Raw genomic sequence first — 16,635 nt, 5'->3', positions numbered from 1 at the left:
TAGCTCTTCTTTTATTTAAATCTTTCTGTTTAGTTTGAGAGCAACTCAAGGGTTTTTCTCCAGTTTTGACACGATTTTTCTCCTCAACTTCACTTGATTCTTCGTTCTCCTCGTTATTTTTTATCATCTCTGAAATAAAAGAATGGTTTATTTTCAGTCAAGTAAATCTAACAATGCTTAAAGCTTTATAACTGTCAGCATTATTAATGAAGATTCAAGGTTCATCATAATTCATCATGGTTTCTTAGCTATTAATTTTGGTCATTTTTATGCTTATAAAAAAACTAAATTATACATCCTTGAAATTTTCCATGAATGTGGTACACTGATCTTAAATTATGTATATATATATATATATATATATATATATAAATCAAAAATCCCATGTTCTATAAGCTATGGAATTTTTGCCTTTTTAGTGGACATTCTATTTTAGTGAATTTCTCTTGAGACCTCATGTCACAGTCTGGATGTCCTGTACAGACCACATTCAGGGCTTTTTAGAGATACTAAATGTTTGGAAGTTTCACCATAACCACACCTTCTCCTAGATCTTTAAAAATGGCTAACTTTAGCTTAGTGAAATATTTCACATCCTTATGGAAATATGATTATATGTTGTATATGTCATTTAAATCTGAGTAATTTTCAAATTGTTTGTCATAAAACAACACCTCAGGAAAATGTTATGGGTTTTCAAATTCAAATATGACTTCTTATGAAACAGGACATAATTTCATATGCGTCCACTGTAGAAGACACCAGGACTAAAAGCATGTTAATTATGCATTTTGGGAGAAATAAAGTATAGGCTATATCATTTTTCTTATGAAATATTAGATATTATTATGAAAATCTGGCCAATTATTACTCCCATTATGGCAATTCTTTTTTCAACATGCTGTCCTAACAGCAACACATTAATATGCAAATTAGATAGAGTGTATAGATACACTGTGTTTAATGGGAAAACCAGTTTATGGAAATTTTTACACACATTTTGCATAAAACAAAATGGTACAATTAAATCATTTTGTTATATATTGATCTAAATGTAATGACATGAAAAACTATTAAATTCACACAAATATAACTGAAATTCATAGTATTACAGTAAGGCAAAGATAGTAAATATGACATTAAAATTTATTACATGTGACTAAGAATTAACAGAAACACAAACATCTATATATGGTATGGACCCTTTTCACAAGACTGTGATGACGCGTTTTCACGGTCATCAGCATCTTAAATCCTCGAAAGTTTTTCATATTTGTATTTTTAAATAAAAGTATGTACATTTATAACACTAAAAAAAAAAAAAAAAAACCTTTGCGTCAAATTACAAAAAAAAAAAAAAAAAAAAAACAGTTATCGCTAATGCGAGGGTGTTTCTAATTAGGGGTCGACCGATTATCGGCGTGGCCGATTATCGGCGCCGATATTAAGCATTTTTATTGTTATCGGCATCGGCCATTTTCAAAACCGATTTGCCGATAAAACCATTTTATTTTGAAATGCGCGATCTGGCACTGATCCAGCCACCTCAGTCAGAGCGCACCGCTCTGTGGCCTAGACTAAGCCCCGCCCATCGTCCGTCTGATTTGTTGGGAGTCACGAGCCTGGCCAATCAATACGGCTGGCGCGGCAGGAAAATGTTCCGCTCTCACACCGAAAGCACAGGAGCTGCTTCAGTGATCATCATCACACATCAATAAGTTATCTCTCGAAGGTAAGAATGCAGTAAAACGTTCCTGAAGTTGCAATAAATCACTACACTGAAGTTGCAAAACACCTAAATATAATCGATTTATGATGACAAGCCCCGTTCAGTTATTATACCGTGAATTCCCGGTCAATGTCCGTCATTGCAGTGATATGCTTTAACGGATCATCACATCAGTGCTGAGATAGTGAAACTAAAACCTACTTCTCTCACCATTCGGCCAACTTAACGTTGTATTGTGAATAGATTATCAACACAAATGAATTCACTCACGTCTGCTGCGGGTTTTTTTTTGTGTTGTTCACATAGCTCCACTGAACAGCGTCCGTTCCGTTAGGGCTCTTAGTCAAATAAATTGCGCATATTTGGAGAAATGTTGCTTTATTTCTAACATGATTGCAAAATAATTTATCATACAGATTCAGAATTACCATTATGCAATTTTGAAGAGCTGAAAGGGCATCAAGCGCGAGCTCTGACGCCCTGACGCGACGCGAGCTCCCTATTCCTGATTTAGTTATCTCCGCGGCCGCGCTCTCTCATTTGACTAATAACCAGGGTGCGTGCGATTTGCCGGGAGGGATGGGGGGATTTCCCCCCTTCTGGTCTATGCATCCCTGCCTCTGCTGAATAACTTTTATCCCCGGTGGAGGATAAAAACATCTTGCAAACCCGCTCTGACGTCCAGATCTGATTCAAATGATTCGCGGATACGCGATCCGATTGAAGCGCATCGAAACAGTGAATCATTTTGCGACGCAATGGGTTTAACTGATTCGGAGTTCCAAAAACCTCCGTTGTGTTTTTTTGCTCGCTTTCTCGATGTAATTTGTTGTTTGAATAACCGTGGACATTAAATCATTACAATTAATAGGCCTAACGTAGGCTTACAATGTTTTTATTAAACTGAGATCACACTAAATACAATTTCCGTCCTATTAAAAACATTTCATAAAATTTTTCAAAAGCATCCCCCCCTTTGTTTATTTCACAAATCGCACCCTGCTTATAACCCTATGCTAATAACGTAAATTGTCAATAATCTCACATTGCACGTTTCTGGATGACGCTGTCCTGTATACTTCCTAGTTTTGTATCGCCGTGATAAACAGTCAAACAAACATTTTACACATCAAAAATAAAAAAAAAAACGCTATTACAATATGGGTTGTGTGTGATTTTAATGCAATTCTGGGTTGCAAATAAAATACAAAACACAAAAAAAAAAAAAACACACATATATATATATAGAGAGAGAGAGAGAGAGAGAGAGAGAGAGAGAGAGAGAGAGAGAGATTACATTTATTTTCCATTATTTGTTCATTTGTTGCTGTTTAAATTTGCTTTAAGTTTTACTTTGTTTATAGGATGCTGCTAATGGATGCAAGTTTTACTTAGTTTACAGAATGCTGCTGATGGATGCTCCCAGCACTTTTTATGTTTGTTGTTATTATTAATATTAATGTTGTTATTATGAACAGTTCTCAGAATTAAAGATGTGTTAAAATAATTTAAAGAGAGTCTTTGTCAGAGGCCCTTTTTATTCTTAATTTTGACATTAATTTTCATTTTTACACAAGTCACATATCGGTTCAAAATATCGGTTATCGGTCTCCTTGATCTGTAATAATCGGTATCGGCATCGGCCCTGAAAAACGCATATCGGTCGATCCCTATTTCTAATGCAGCATCTATGAAAGGGATGGTAAATTTGACATCAGTCTCTCCCAGTTTTTTTTTTTTTTTCCTTTTATTAAAAAGTCATGTCAACACTATGGTGGATTATTTCTTTTGCTATTTGATCAAATGGGAATGCAAAAAAATATATTTGTGATACTCTCCCATTTACTGCTCTTCAAGTTATCCCAACTATGATGATTTCCGCTGCTGAGAAACCTGGAAATGTGAAAAGGGTCCATTGTCCTGACACTTCCCCTTTAAAGGGGTCATATGATGCGATTTCAGTTTTTACTTTCTCTTCAGAGTGTTACAAGCTCTTGGTGCAAAAAGAAGATTTGTAAAGTTGCAAAGACTAAAGTCTCAAATCCAAAGAGATATTCTTTCTAAAAGTTAATAATCAACCATGTCCTCCTAAAACGGCTCGTTCTAACACCCCCCCACATCTCTACCTCACAATGTGGGAAGCTTTGCATAACTCCGCCCAAATGTTTGCGCAAAGAAAGGAGTAACTTTTAATCTCTCTGTTGCCGCAGGCACCATGTTGTCGAGTCGCTGTTAGTTTCATTGTGAAAACAAAACTACTTTCTTTGGCCTTCCAAAAGAGGACATGACTAGAAATCAGTGGTTAAGTTGTATTTCAACACTGTTCCAGAACAGTCCAACCCAAATATTAAGATGTGTGCTGCGCATTTTATGGAGGATGAGGACTGTTGCCTGAACCAGTATCCTGCAATGTGTCTGTGGCACAACAGCTGCTTTTATAAAGTTGGGCAGTTCAAACTTTGCAAGGACAGTCTGGCGCTTCTGACTCACAGCCTGTAAGTACAATTTTTATATTTAAATAATTTGCCAATGATGATTCAAACGCCAGTTTTGAGCAGTGTAGAGTAGCGCTTGTTGTTTGTCAGACATGGTTTTATGTTTACGCGGCGCGATATGCAACGCAACATGTAAAAAGACAGTATAAGTCATTATAATCAGTAATTATGTCCCCACTGGATGCAACAAATGCCTCATTTGTAATGGGTTTAATTGATTTTGTCTCATCTAGTGATGTCAGGATCGCGAACAAATCAGTTCACCAAATCGAACTGAATCATTTGAAAGGTTTCGCGTCTCCAGTATTCACTAATCCACAAATTACTTAAGTTATTTGGTTTATAAACGTGCCTTACACTCCCTCTGACGCGAAATATACCAATATCCTGAGTTATTCAGTTCTAACAGAACAGACTGAACTGCTAAAAGAGAGCCGATGATGGGTTGTGCATTTCCATCACATGCTTGAGGCATTCGGCCAATCACAACGCACTGGATAGCTGGCCAATCAGCATACACCTCGCTTTTTCAGAGTGATGAACTTTGTAAAAATCAACGTGTTTCAGAAAGGCGGGGCATAGAGGAGAAACAATAATGCAAATTATATGGAAAATAATGTGTTTTTTAACCTTAAACCACATAACACATTGCATTACACCAAATATACAAAATAATGTTCTTTTTAGCAACATCATATGACCCCTTTAAGAAATCGGTAACGGTCAAAGAGAAGAAGCTGAGAAATCGAGAGATTAACGTTGTTTAACTTGTTAAAAGTTGATTTAAAGACGCTTAAAAGGAAGAAATAGTAATACTTATCTGATCTGCATCCTAAACGAACAATTTTGGGTGAATGATCTCTGTTGGTGAGTTGTTGAGCTCGTTTTATTGTAACGTTATCTGCTGATTAGAACAGGAGTCCGCCTTTACATAGCAAAATATATATTGTTTAACAACTGATAATAATGAAATATTAATATATGCTGTTTCTAATAAAATTTCATTGCATAAATACTGGAGTAGTGAGTACAAAATGCCTGTTCTGCCACCATTTTGAGCTGTTTTGAATGTTGTGCTTTACGGTTTTGTGTAGCACTTTTTTAATTATTTGAATTGATTGAGTAATATGATGTTCTTATGGCCAGTTGTCTTGGTCAGGTTTTATGTTCCAGTTAAAAAGTTTGACATTGGACAACGATTCTCCCATGATATGTGTGTGTACATGGAGAAGACGTGCATGACAAGATAATGAGAGGATTATATATATCAACTCCAGTTGTTTTTAAACTGCTGTATAAAATTGTATTGTTTTGTAATGATAATCAATAACTTACCTTATAGTCATAAACACATTTTAAACACTTATAATGCCTTTTCAACTCTATGGCTTTGTAGTAAAATTCACTTTAAAGATGAAGATGACATGAAAAAATGTGTTTCCTAGCAGAAAACAAAGACTTTTAAGATGAAAATGACATTAAATTACCATTATAACTACTAGACGGCAGCAGAGGATCACTCATTAGCTCAGCTGCCATTTCAACTCCAAATTTGTGAAATTTTATTGTACTGAAGTATAAAGTATAGCAACTGCAGGAATCACAAAGCCTCATGTCATTGAATAAATAAATAAATATGCCCCGACACAATCAGCGCAGAGAATTGGAGAATAAAACACGAGGAACCAGAAACCCGGAGAATAAAACACGAAGAACCAGAAACCTGCAGAATAAAACACGAGGTTTACAGGTTGGTTTTTATTCTTCATTAATATTTTAATGCTAATGAGCTCTGCTCGAGCTGATATGCAGAATGCAGAACGTTACAATAGTAAAATTGTACAGGATTCTAATTGAAATTTCTATCATAATTTGGAACCATTCCTATAGGAATCCCATAGGAATAATCTTATAGGACAATACATAAATATCCTGTAGGGTCATTCCTATAGGATTTTAATCCTATGAAAAACAACAGAAGTTGAATAACAACAGAAGTTGAATATAAAAATAACACTTTACTGTAACAATAATAATAATAGCAAATACAATCACATCACAACGCAGAACAATAAAACATCTAACAGTACGTAGAATTTGATATCGTAACTCAGTTTAAGTTCGCTTGTGTATAAGGTGTATAATACAGTTCATTTCATGCAATAAATGTAATAAAGTCCAGTTTGTATGTAATGTAAAAAGAGAGAAGAAATAACAAAAAACAGATCAAATTCAGATAAGGGAAAAATGGGAAAAAGTATGAAAAATATTCAGAGTAAATTTAGAGTAGCAAAACTACAACAGTAACAAGTCTGTGTTGACTGAATATATTTATCAGCTTTTACATTTAAAGATAAAAGTAAAAAAATGTAGTTACTAAATTAAATCTAAAACCATTTCAAAATATTTAATGCATTATTTAATTGTTATACCATTAATATTTAACTTATTTCATTTGTAGTTAACTAGATTATTAGGGTGAACTGCAGGAAGCGCAAAAAGACAATAGTGTGAGTTCATCAGTGCATCAAGTATTCATTCAGATAACAGCTGTTATTTTCTTCTTAAGAAAAAAATTAAGATGTTCTTAAGAATATATTTGAGAACTTAAGAATTTTTCAAGAATTGAACTTAAGAACATCCTTACTAACTTTGTGGAATTTATTTTAAGACATTTCTTAATTTATTTCTTGAGAAGATTTTCATGAATCCGGCCCCAGACCAGGCCCATACCTGACACTTTCATCTGGCCCAAACACCTCTCCAAATTAAGGCAACGAGTAAGCCTGCTGCTGTTTCCCAGATTTGGGCCACAAGCAAGCCAAAGGAAGGCCCAATGTCAGCCATGAATAAACCAAATAAACCAGAACTGGCTCAAATCTGGGCCACATTGATTTAAATTCTGACCAAGATCCGGCCCACATTCTGTGAAGAATGATGGCATTTGGGTGGACCACTCCTGTTTGCCAGATTTGGGCCACAAGCAAGCCAAAGGAATGCCACATGCCAGCCATGAAAATTAATAATATAAACCAGAACTGGCACAATCTGGCAAACATTGATTTGAATTCTGGCCCAGATCCGGCCCACATCCAACACCTTGTTCCGGTTCACATACTGTGAAGAATGAGGGCATTTGGGTGGACCACTCCTGTTTGCCAGATTTGGGCCTCAAGTAAACCTTAGCATTGCCGCATGTAAGCCAACCATATAAACCAAAACTGGCCCTAATGTGGGCCACAGTTGATTTTTATTCTAATCCTGGTCTTCCCAACATTCCTCAAGTGGCCCACATGCTGCATGGAATGGTGGCATTTTGGTCCTCAAACAGGCCACTTTTTAGCAAATAATAAACCAATTAAACCATAAATATACATTATCTGAGCCACACTAAGCCTTAAGTGAGTTATGCATGCAAGACCACATTCCAAGGCCAATTGTGTCACCGCAGGGTCACCGTGATTTTGCCAAGTAAGACATGTTCCTGGATCAACATCTTTTGTTGATCCTGGATCAAAATTATTGTCCAAAAATATAGACTTAACACAATCCCTACCCCTAAACCTAACCCTACCAATAATTTATTTCTAAAATCAGTGTGAAATGATAGCTGATTAACAAGAGTGTAGTAGCACCTTACCCTGATTTTAAGCCTAAAACTGATATTTCCTGAAAAGTTATATCTCAGTTCTGATTGGTTGATTGGAATGTTGTTCCAGGATCAACAAGGATGTTGATCCAGGAACATGTTGTACTTGGTGAAATCACGCTTACTGTCATGGCAGCGTGACAAAGTCTGACGTATTTCGAAAGCAACTTCAAATGCGCCCTCCGTTTCCCAGGAAAAAGAAGTGTACATCTGATAAACACTTTGCACTCTACAAGCCATTCTCTATTAAGCAAGAGAAAGCAGTGGAAAAAATGGAGTACATTACAGTTTTTCAATATCTTTTTAAAAATGTCACGATGTCAATGAAACAACCTAATTTCTATAGTATATTTTTGTGATGGAAGTAAAAATGAATTGAATAAGTTGTATACATTATACTACACTACACTGTTATTTATGCTCGACCTTAGAGCAGTTTTTGATTCATGACATGACATCAAGACAAAAGATCATGAGATCCTTATTCAACGTTTAGAGCATGTTGTGTGTCTAAGAGGGACTGTTTTAAAATGGTGTTCTTCATATTAGAAGGGAAGATCCTTTTCAGTGAGACTAGGGGATTTCCCTTCCTTTTCAGATTTTATTGAGGGTTGAGTTCCTCAGGGCTCCATTTTGGGGCCTATTCTGTTTACACAATGTTTGCTGCCTTTAGGCCTTATTTTTTAAAAACACAGTATGTCTTATCATCTTTATGCACATGATGTTTGGATTTATTTACCTATTAGATCTGGAGGACCAACTTCTCGCTCATCTTTGTTATTATGTCTTGAGGAGGTTAAGTGCTGGTACTTAAACCAAGTTCAACCTAAACTATAATATTGTCATTATCTACTCAGCGTCATGTCATTTGAAACCTGGTTGGAGCTTGTATTTGGTTCAGTGAACCTGCATGGCCTAGAAGTATTTTTCTCTACACCCTGGTTCCATTTTAATGTATTCTTTCTCTTTGTATTTCTCTTCCTGGCTTTGACTTTTTGCCTTTTGATTACAGTTTTCCTAAATACACTTTTCACAGCAAAAGTAATATTCTCTGACATGGATGAAGGTTTATGTACAGTATGTACGTATACTTGTAAATGTATTACGTTTATTACATACAGTATGTTTATAAACCTCTATATAATGATAACACTTTACAAGGTCCTATTAGTTAACATTAATGTATTAACTAAAAATCAGCAATACATTTGTTACACCATTATTCTTTATGTAATTAATAAAAAATACAGCTGTAAATTGAGAGTTGATGTCTTCTTAGGTCCATTAAATAATATTACCAATTCAATTTCAAGTCTGACTCTTCCAGATCATTCTCCAGCAGATCAAGCTCTTTAAGGTGGGAAAGATTTGATTTCAGAGCTTCAGTCAGTGACCTCACACCTTCATGATTAATACTACAGTTGGACAACCTGAAGGGAGCAGAATGGGTTTGTTAAACAGGTATTATTGCTGAGTTGAACAGTTGCTTACTCTGTTTTGAATGGCTTTAGAACTTTTGCACTAAATATAAGTTTTCCAAACATTTACCTCAGCTTCTCTAGTTTACAGCAAGGATTTTGCAGTCCGACACAGAGCTTCTTCACACCTGAGTCCTGCAGATCATTAATACTGAGATCCAGATCTGTCAGATTGCAGGAACTGAGAGCTGAAGCCAGAGCAGCACAACTTTTCTCTGTGATTCCACATTTGTCCAACCTGAGAAAGAAATTAATTGTAATATATACCATTTCAACTTCATATATTAATGTTTCTGTCACATCAATGCCACAATCTCTCAGGTCTTCCTCATAGAAGATCAGGTTTCCCTTGTCCAGTTGCACATATGCAAGTTTCCCCAATTTGAAGATCATCTCCATATTCCTTGTCCTCCTTCTCAGAATACTTTGTGTCTTTGATGCTAATCTGTGCCATCAGGAAGTGTGTGTTCATCTGAGTGAGAGTCTTGGGAATCTCTCCACTCTCTGCTCGACTCAACATCTTCTCAAGAACAGTGGCTGAGATCCAGCAGAACACTGGGATGTGGCACATGATGTAGAGGCTCCTAGATGACTTCAGGTGTGAGATGACTGTATTGGCCAGACTCTGATCACTGATTCTCTTCCTGAAGTATTCCTCCTTCTGTGGCTCATTGAAGCCTCGGACCTCTGTCACTCGATGGACACACTCAGAGGGGACGAGATCAGCTGCTGCTGGTCTGGAGGTGATCCAGATGAGAGCAGAGAGAAGCAGATTCCCCACGATGAGGTTCATCAGCAGCTCATCCACTGAGGCTGGTTCACTTGCATCACACAACCTCACATCACTCTGAAAATTGAGAGACAGTCGACACTCATCCAGACCATCAAAGATGAACAACACTTTATATTCATCACTGGATATTTCCGTTTCTTTGGTTTCAGGGAAAAAGACATGAAGAAGATCCAAAAGACTGAGTGTTTTGTCCTTCATCAGATTGAGGTCTCTGAAAGGAAGTGGAAATATGAGCTGGACGTCCTGATTGTCTTTCTCTTCAGCCCAGTCCAGGATGAACTTCTGCACAGAGACTGTTTTTCCAATGCCAGCGACTCCCTTTGTCAGCACAGTTCTGATGGGTTTGTCTTGTCCAGGTAAAGCTCTGAAGATGTCATTGCATTTAATTGGTGTAGTTACTCCTGCTGCACTCTTTAAGGTTTTTTCTATCCTTTTAATTTCATGCTCATTATTGATCTCTCCATTCCCACCATCTATGATGCAGAGCTCTGTGTAGATTTCATTCAAGAGTGTTGGGTTTCCCTGCTTTGCCAGTCCTTCAAAAATGTAGAGATGCTTCAATTTCATGTTATGTTTTAATCTATGTTGGATTTCTGGATCAGGACTTCGCGCATCATCTCTGTAAAAGCAAATAATAAGCAAATGATAAAAATACAGAGTCTATAGCCCATGTAGGCTCTATAGTTGAGTGTAAACTTGAAACTTTTTTAAACTTTTCTTATTGAATATTAAAGTATTGTGCAAGTCGTGCCCTCCTTTGTAATTTCTGTAATATCAATGTTTTGTGGTTAATTTAATTTGAATATTTTTCTATTAATGAACACTGTGTTTGAACAAATTACTAAAAAATAGTCTCGATTCTCCTACCTAAGCAAATACAGTACTCAATTAAATGTGGTTAATTTACATTTTTATCTCTCAGTTTTCAAAAATGGATCATGTGAGAGATCAGCATGTTGTTGCATGAAGCTGGAGATACCCTGCCATCTGTTGCTGAAACCCTGGAACTGTTAATATCTAGTGGCAAATCATCTTTATTATTTTTGTTCACTGTGATTGACATGGTGAGTCATCAGACCCCCCTGTTCAACCTCGCTGACCTGGGTAGAACAGAAAGTGCACCTTCTTAGCATGAATGAACATTAACAGGTGATCAGAATTAAACCTCACCTCTGATGTGGTAGATTTGTTTCATCTCTACGCTGAATTGGCATTTGTATTCCCCTGGGATGCGTTGAATTTAATGTCTCTAGGAAACTAAAAAAAAAAAAAAAAACACAGTAACACAGTCACTCCCACAAGTCACATTGGTTGGTTGAATTTTACTGTACTCTTCTCAAATGGCATCTGAAATAAAACTGTTTGCAACGTTACACTACTGCAGTACACATTATAGTGTTGCGCATAATTGAGCTAATGAATGCAATGGTCAGTCAGAGGCATTTAGATTTGTCATCACTGAAGCGCTGAGTTTTGTTCAGTGCACACTCACCTACTCAATTCTGCACTCGCAAATTCTCCCATCATAAACAACAAAGTGAGATGTACGTATTATGTAAGACAGAGATTAATTCATGATATTTGTTAATTATAACTGAAATTTTATTGTGCTTAAACTTACACAACACTGAAGTCACTAATAAACTGATTCTACTTTGTTTAAACAATGTTTCTCAGGCAGAAGGTCTGGACTCATTGGCTAGGGACTTAAGAGTTCGTCTGACTGACAAATAATGTTTAGGGCCATGGAAATGTAAAGTCAATATTTCTACAATAATAGACTGACTTGTAGAAATCTTGGTCATATTTTAAAGTGTTTCTACCAGAACTTCACATTCTTTTGAACATCCAGTCTTTATCCAGATACATGTTCATTCATCTACGTCTTTCGCAAGGGGGTTTGGCATCATGACAGCTTTGTTTCGAAGTGGACCATTAAAGAACAAAACACACTTTAGGTGCGATATGCATCAGACATTCAGCCAATGGTCCATCTGAGGCTACGACTAAGTGGCTAGTAACTTTGTAAAACCATTCTCCACAGTGTTTGGTGAGCAAAAATGTTCATTTCAAGCCCTGGTTAAATCTTTATTCATTCAGCCTGAATGAGACTGCGGTTAAACCAGTGTTTAATGAAGACATTTCTGTGTGGAGTTCTGTGGAGCATTCAGCAATTTGGAAAATGGTTGAAAAATATGTATAGTTTTGATTTGAGAACTGAAGTAGTAGTTTGAGATAAACAGAATTAGATTTAGATCATAAAAAAAATTGTATTCATCACTGCAGAGCTACATTTACTGTATCACAGCAAAAACAAATAAAAAGGTGAATGAATTTACCTTTGGTCAAACAGAGAATGTCCACCTTTTAACTGAATGGGTATTTTCATTGATTTGTCACTTTTCAGGGACCAAACACTGTGATCAGGAGAATATGGCCTTGCCTTAGAACTGGGAGTTATATTAAATATTATGAAAATTATGAATTCATATGAAAAAAACAAACAAACAAACAAAAAAAACAAACAAACAAACAAAAAAAAACAATCAGTCTCACCATAGATTAAAATGATTATTTTCTAGCATATAAAAAAGATTGTCAAAAACATTTTAGGAAAAATAGAATTTGCAAGCAAATATAAGTAACAGTGTATTTACCTTTGATCAGATGCAAAATCTCCATCCTTTAACTGAATTGGTATTTTCATTTATTTATCACTTTTCATGGACAAAACACTGGGATCAGGGTAATGTGATCTTTCATCAGAACTGGAAGTTATATTGAAAATTATGAAAATTATGAATTTATATGAAGAAAAAAAAAATCAGTCTCACCACAAAATAAAAAAATTATTATCTAACAAAAAAAAGAATTAAACAACAACAACAAAAAAAAAAAATGACACTGCGCATGTGCGCTTTTGTGGCCCTAACTTAACTTGCGGTAGACTTCCAAACAGAATCAATAACAACTAAATAGTCCCTCTAGAGTAGATTATTTTTGATAACAAGCAAAACATGTTTGCTGCATAAATCAGATGGTTTTATTGAAAATGCAAATATATTCTCTGCCAGCAGGAGGTGCTTTAAAGTGGAAGAAAGCTGTTACTGAGGTTTCCTGCTGTACACAAAGCAGCACTGAGCTCACAAACACTGCTTTATCAGTCATTACATGCAAGATGAAATGGAAATGACATTGAAAATTTCTAAAGATAGTCTTCCTTCAGAAATACAGTGATATAAAAACACCCGCACCTCGTTTTGATTTTTAAACTTGCAGTACGTGCTCATGTTTATTCAACGAAGCCTTTTGGAAAATTGCTCAGTTTTGATATTGTAAGCGCCACAAATAAATAAATGTATGGGAAACACATCCCACAGCACAACCACCTGAACCCAACTTCAGTCTACTCATCACCTTAACTTTAACTGCGTTTGTAGACGGCGCCATAGCCAGACCGATAAACAAACACAGACCGGAAGTTAACTTAGAGCCAGGCGCGTGCGCCCGATGAAACCGTCTATAAAAGATCACGTCAAAAAATTTCAGGAAACGTAGAATTTGCAAGCAAATATAAGTTACACTGTATTTACCTTTGATCAGATGCAAAATCTCCATCCTTTAACTGAATTGGTATTTTCATTGATTTATCACTTTTCATGGACAAAACACTGGGGACAGGTGAATCTGATCTCTCCTCATAACTGAAAAAACAATGTAATATTTTTGTCAAAAGGTTTAAAAAAAAGATTTATCAACAAAGTATTTTAATATATAAAAATGTTTATTGTTATGTTCAAGTAAATTTCATTTAATTAATTATTATTGATGAAGGGTTATTAAAAAAAAAAAAAAACGTGCTACTATGGAATGAAAAGCAACACAGGTTTGCTAGCCACATTTAAACATAAATGTAACTGGATTTACCTTTGGTTAAACAGACACTCTTCAGCTTTTAACTGAATTGGGATTTTCATTGATTTGTCACTCTTCATGGATAAAACACTGAGTACAGGGGAATGTGATCTCTCCCGCTGAACGCTGTCAGATACAACACAATCCATCTTCATAGTTCTAAGCAATTCAACATCAACTTCACTCAAATTATATCAAGCCTATCAATGCAGTTTGTAATAACGTATTTAACTGTACCATATGGTTTACAAACAGAATGATTCAATCTCCAACTTTAAACTGAGCTGGTTTAATAGGCTTTGCTTTGATTTGTCACCATATACATATGAAGAATTTGCTTCATTAAAATAATATTTTATTTAAATTGACATAAATTAGATACATTTAAAAATATATCACAAATATTTCTCTTACCTTTTGTCTCTGTTGCAAGTGTTGTGATTGTCTGTGTCTTCAGCAATCATTATTGATTATGGTTTCCTAACTGCTCAACAGATTCATTCTGAAGTTTATGCCCATCATATAAAAAAAGAATAAAAAACAAACAAAAAAATAATGATGAAATCACAAGGAAGAGAATGAGGAAGAAAAACAATAAAGGAGAAAATAAAAATAAAACCTGAAACTGGTTAGACTGGTTCATGAGAAGTCGGTTAAATACCTTCCTGGTTCAGTTGTATACAGTTCACACACTTTCAAGTTGTGTAAGGCTTTGGCTGTGTAACAGTGTCTGACTAAACAAATACACAAATTTTGTGATCATAAAATTACTTTTAATTTTAATAAGTAGAAGCATAACGTTTATTTTGTGCTTTTTATGACGTTTAAACTCTTGAATACATTCTGCAAATAATAGGCTATAACTAAAAAAAAAAAAAAAATCTGATTATATAGTGCCTGATGTATTCAAAGTCCTTACTCTTGAACTCAAAATGATTGATCTTGCCTAATGTAATCTATCAAACATTCTTCTCTCACTCTGTACAGTTGTGCTTACCATGTGTGCTCTGGATTGCTCTCTCTGTCTCCTCGTGAAAGAACAGATGATGGTGTTTTCGGTTTTCTCACGGCTTACCTGCTGTGTGAAGGCGGAGCGAAATCTTCAATGAAAATGACAGGTTTGTGATTCCTCAGCCTAACAGATGGAGCAGATACTGGGCTATTGTATAAATACTGGATGAGCAACATTATCAAGTGACAAATGAATTTGCACCAGCGTATGGTAAAGTTTGAATGAGAACCACTGCTGTAAAACAATAAAACAATAATTTGGTTTGGAACTTGTTTGGGTATTAGATAATTTTGTTCATCTACTAAATTTTTTATATTTTTTTTTAGCACTTTAGAAACTGATTCATTGTTAATCAGTGTTAACCCTCTGGTTGTGTCCGGGTCAAATTGACTCGGAGAAGATCCCCCCAATTTGATTTTCTTCAAATTGTTAATGGATTTTGTAGAGAAACTGAGCAAAAGGCAGTCTCCTTACAGCACAGTACAATTGACCGGAAATTACTGAGCTGGCTTATCTAAAACCTGAAAGTAATCATGCATATAGAACTGGTCCAGTGGATATTTGCATTGGAGGACACAAGTGCTACTGTTTTATTTTACATTTGATTATTAATTTCTGTAGTAGGTTGTATACTGCTTGAGACTTGCATGAATAAAAAAAAAAAAAAAACATAAAAGCACAGTTTGTTTCATTTGTATCTTTTTATTCTTTATTCTTTTTATTGTATTGTATGTGTCCTTTGCTTTTTTTTTTTTATTACTGACAGTTTAATTATTTTCAGTAGTTTTGATGACTTTTTGTTTGTTTGTTTGAAATTATGCATGTAGATGTCATAGCAACCTTATGACCAGTAAAAATGCAACTTGAAATCAATGCGACATGGCGCTAAAACATAATACTACTGAACCCAACCCCTAGTCCTACCCTTATTTTTCTTTTCTTTTTCTTTTTTTTTGCCATTTTGATTACCTGCCTCTTACGTTGGACGTTACAAAGGCGCTGTCCCAAGTGAATGTGCTGAATTAGTTTGAACGTTAGCACGTCTTCGCCAGGACTTCACTACATGACATCACGACGTCACTCCACAATCTCACCATGTCGGTGTAGTGAAGTGTTGGTGAACATTGAACTCCACCAGGCCCAAGAATCTGGGGATGCCAGCAATGGCATGACAGCCCTGGTGCATCTCCTGGACCTCCTGACGTGTTGCCGGCAGCCGGATGTAATCCCCGGCATGGCGGAGAAGGGCGTTGGTGACAGTTTGGACGCACCTCCACACCGAGGTCTTGCTTAGGCCGTAGCCCTCTCCCACGACCTCGATGAAGCTCCCTGTAGCAAAAAACCTTAGCGCTGCAATCAGCTGGACTTCAGGGCTTAGAGCTAAATTTTGCCGTGTTAGCCTGGCAAGCGCAGGTCTGAGATGGTCCAGTAGCTCCATATGAGTTGTCTTGGGAGGCGAAATTTTTAATACAGCCATGTCAGGCACAACGTCAAAAGGGCTTAAGTACAAAATAAAGACAACTTCATAAATAGGCCTGTATCCATTGCGAACATATTTTATTAT

The 16,635-nt window shown here is 35.9% G+C and overlaps 1 pseudogene; it reads right to left on the bottom strand.

Annotated features, from left to right (window-relative positions):
* Nucleotides 1–8,934: 8,934 nt before the first annotated feature.
* Nucleotides 8,935–15,131, bottom strand: LOC109048938 (annotated as a pseudogene).
* Between the last annotated feature and the right edge of the window lie 1,504 nt (nt 15,132–16,635).

This window comes from Cyprinus carpio, chromosome B3 (assembly GCF_018340385.1).
Source record: "Cyprinus carpio isolate SPL01 chromosome B3, ASM1834038v1, whole genome shotgun sequence".
Taxonomy (NCBI): Eukaryota; Metazoa; Chordata; class Actinopteri; order Cypriniformes; family Cyprinidae; genus Cyprinus; species Cyprinus carpio.
Note: the sequence above shows the minus strand (reverse complement) of the source record. Positions and strands in the feature narration are given on the sequence as shown.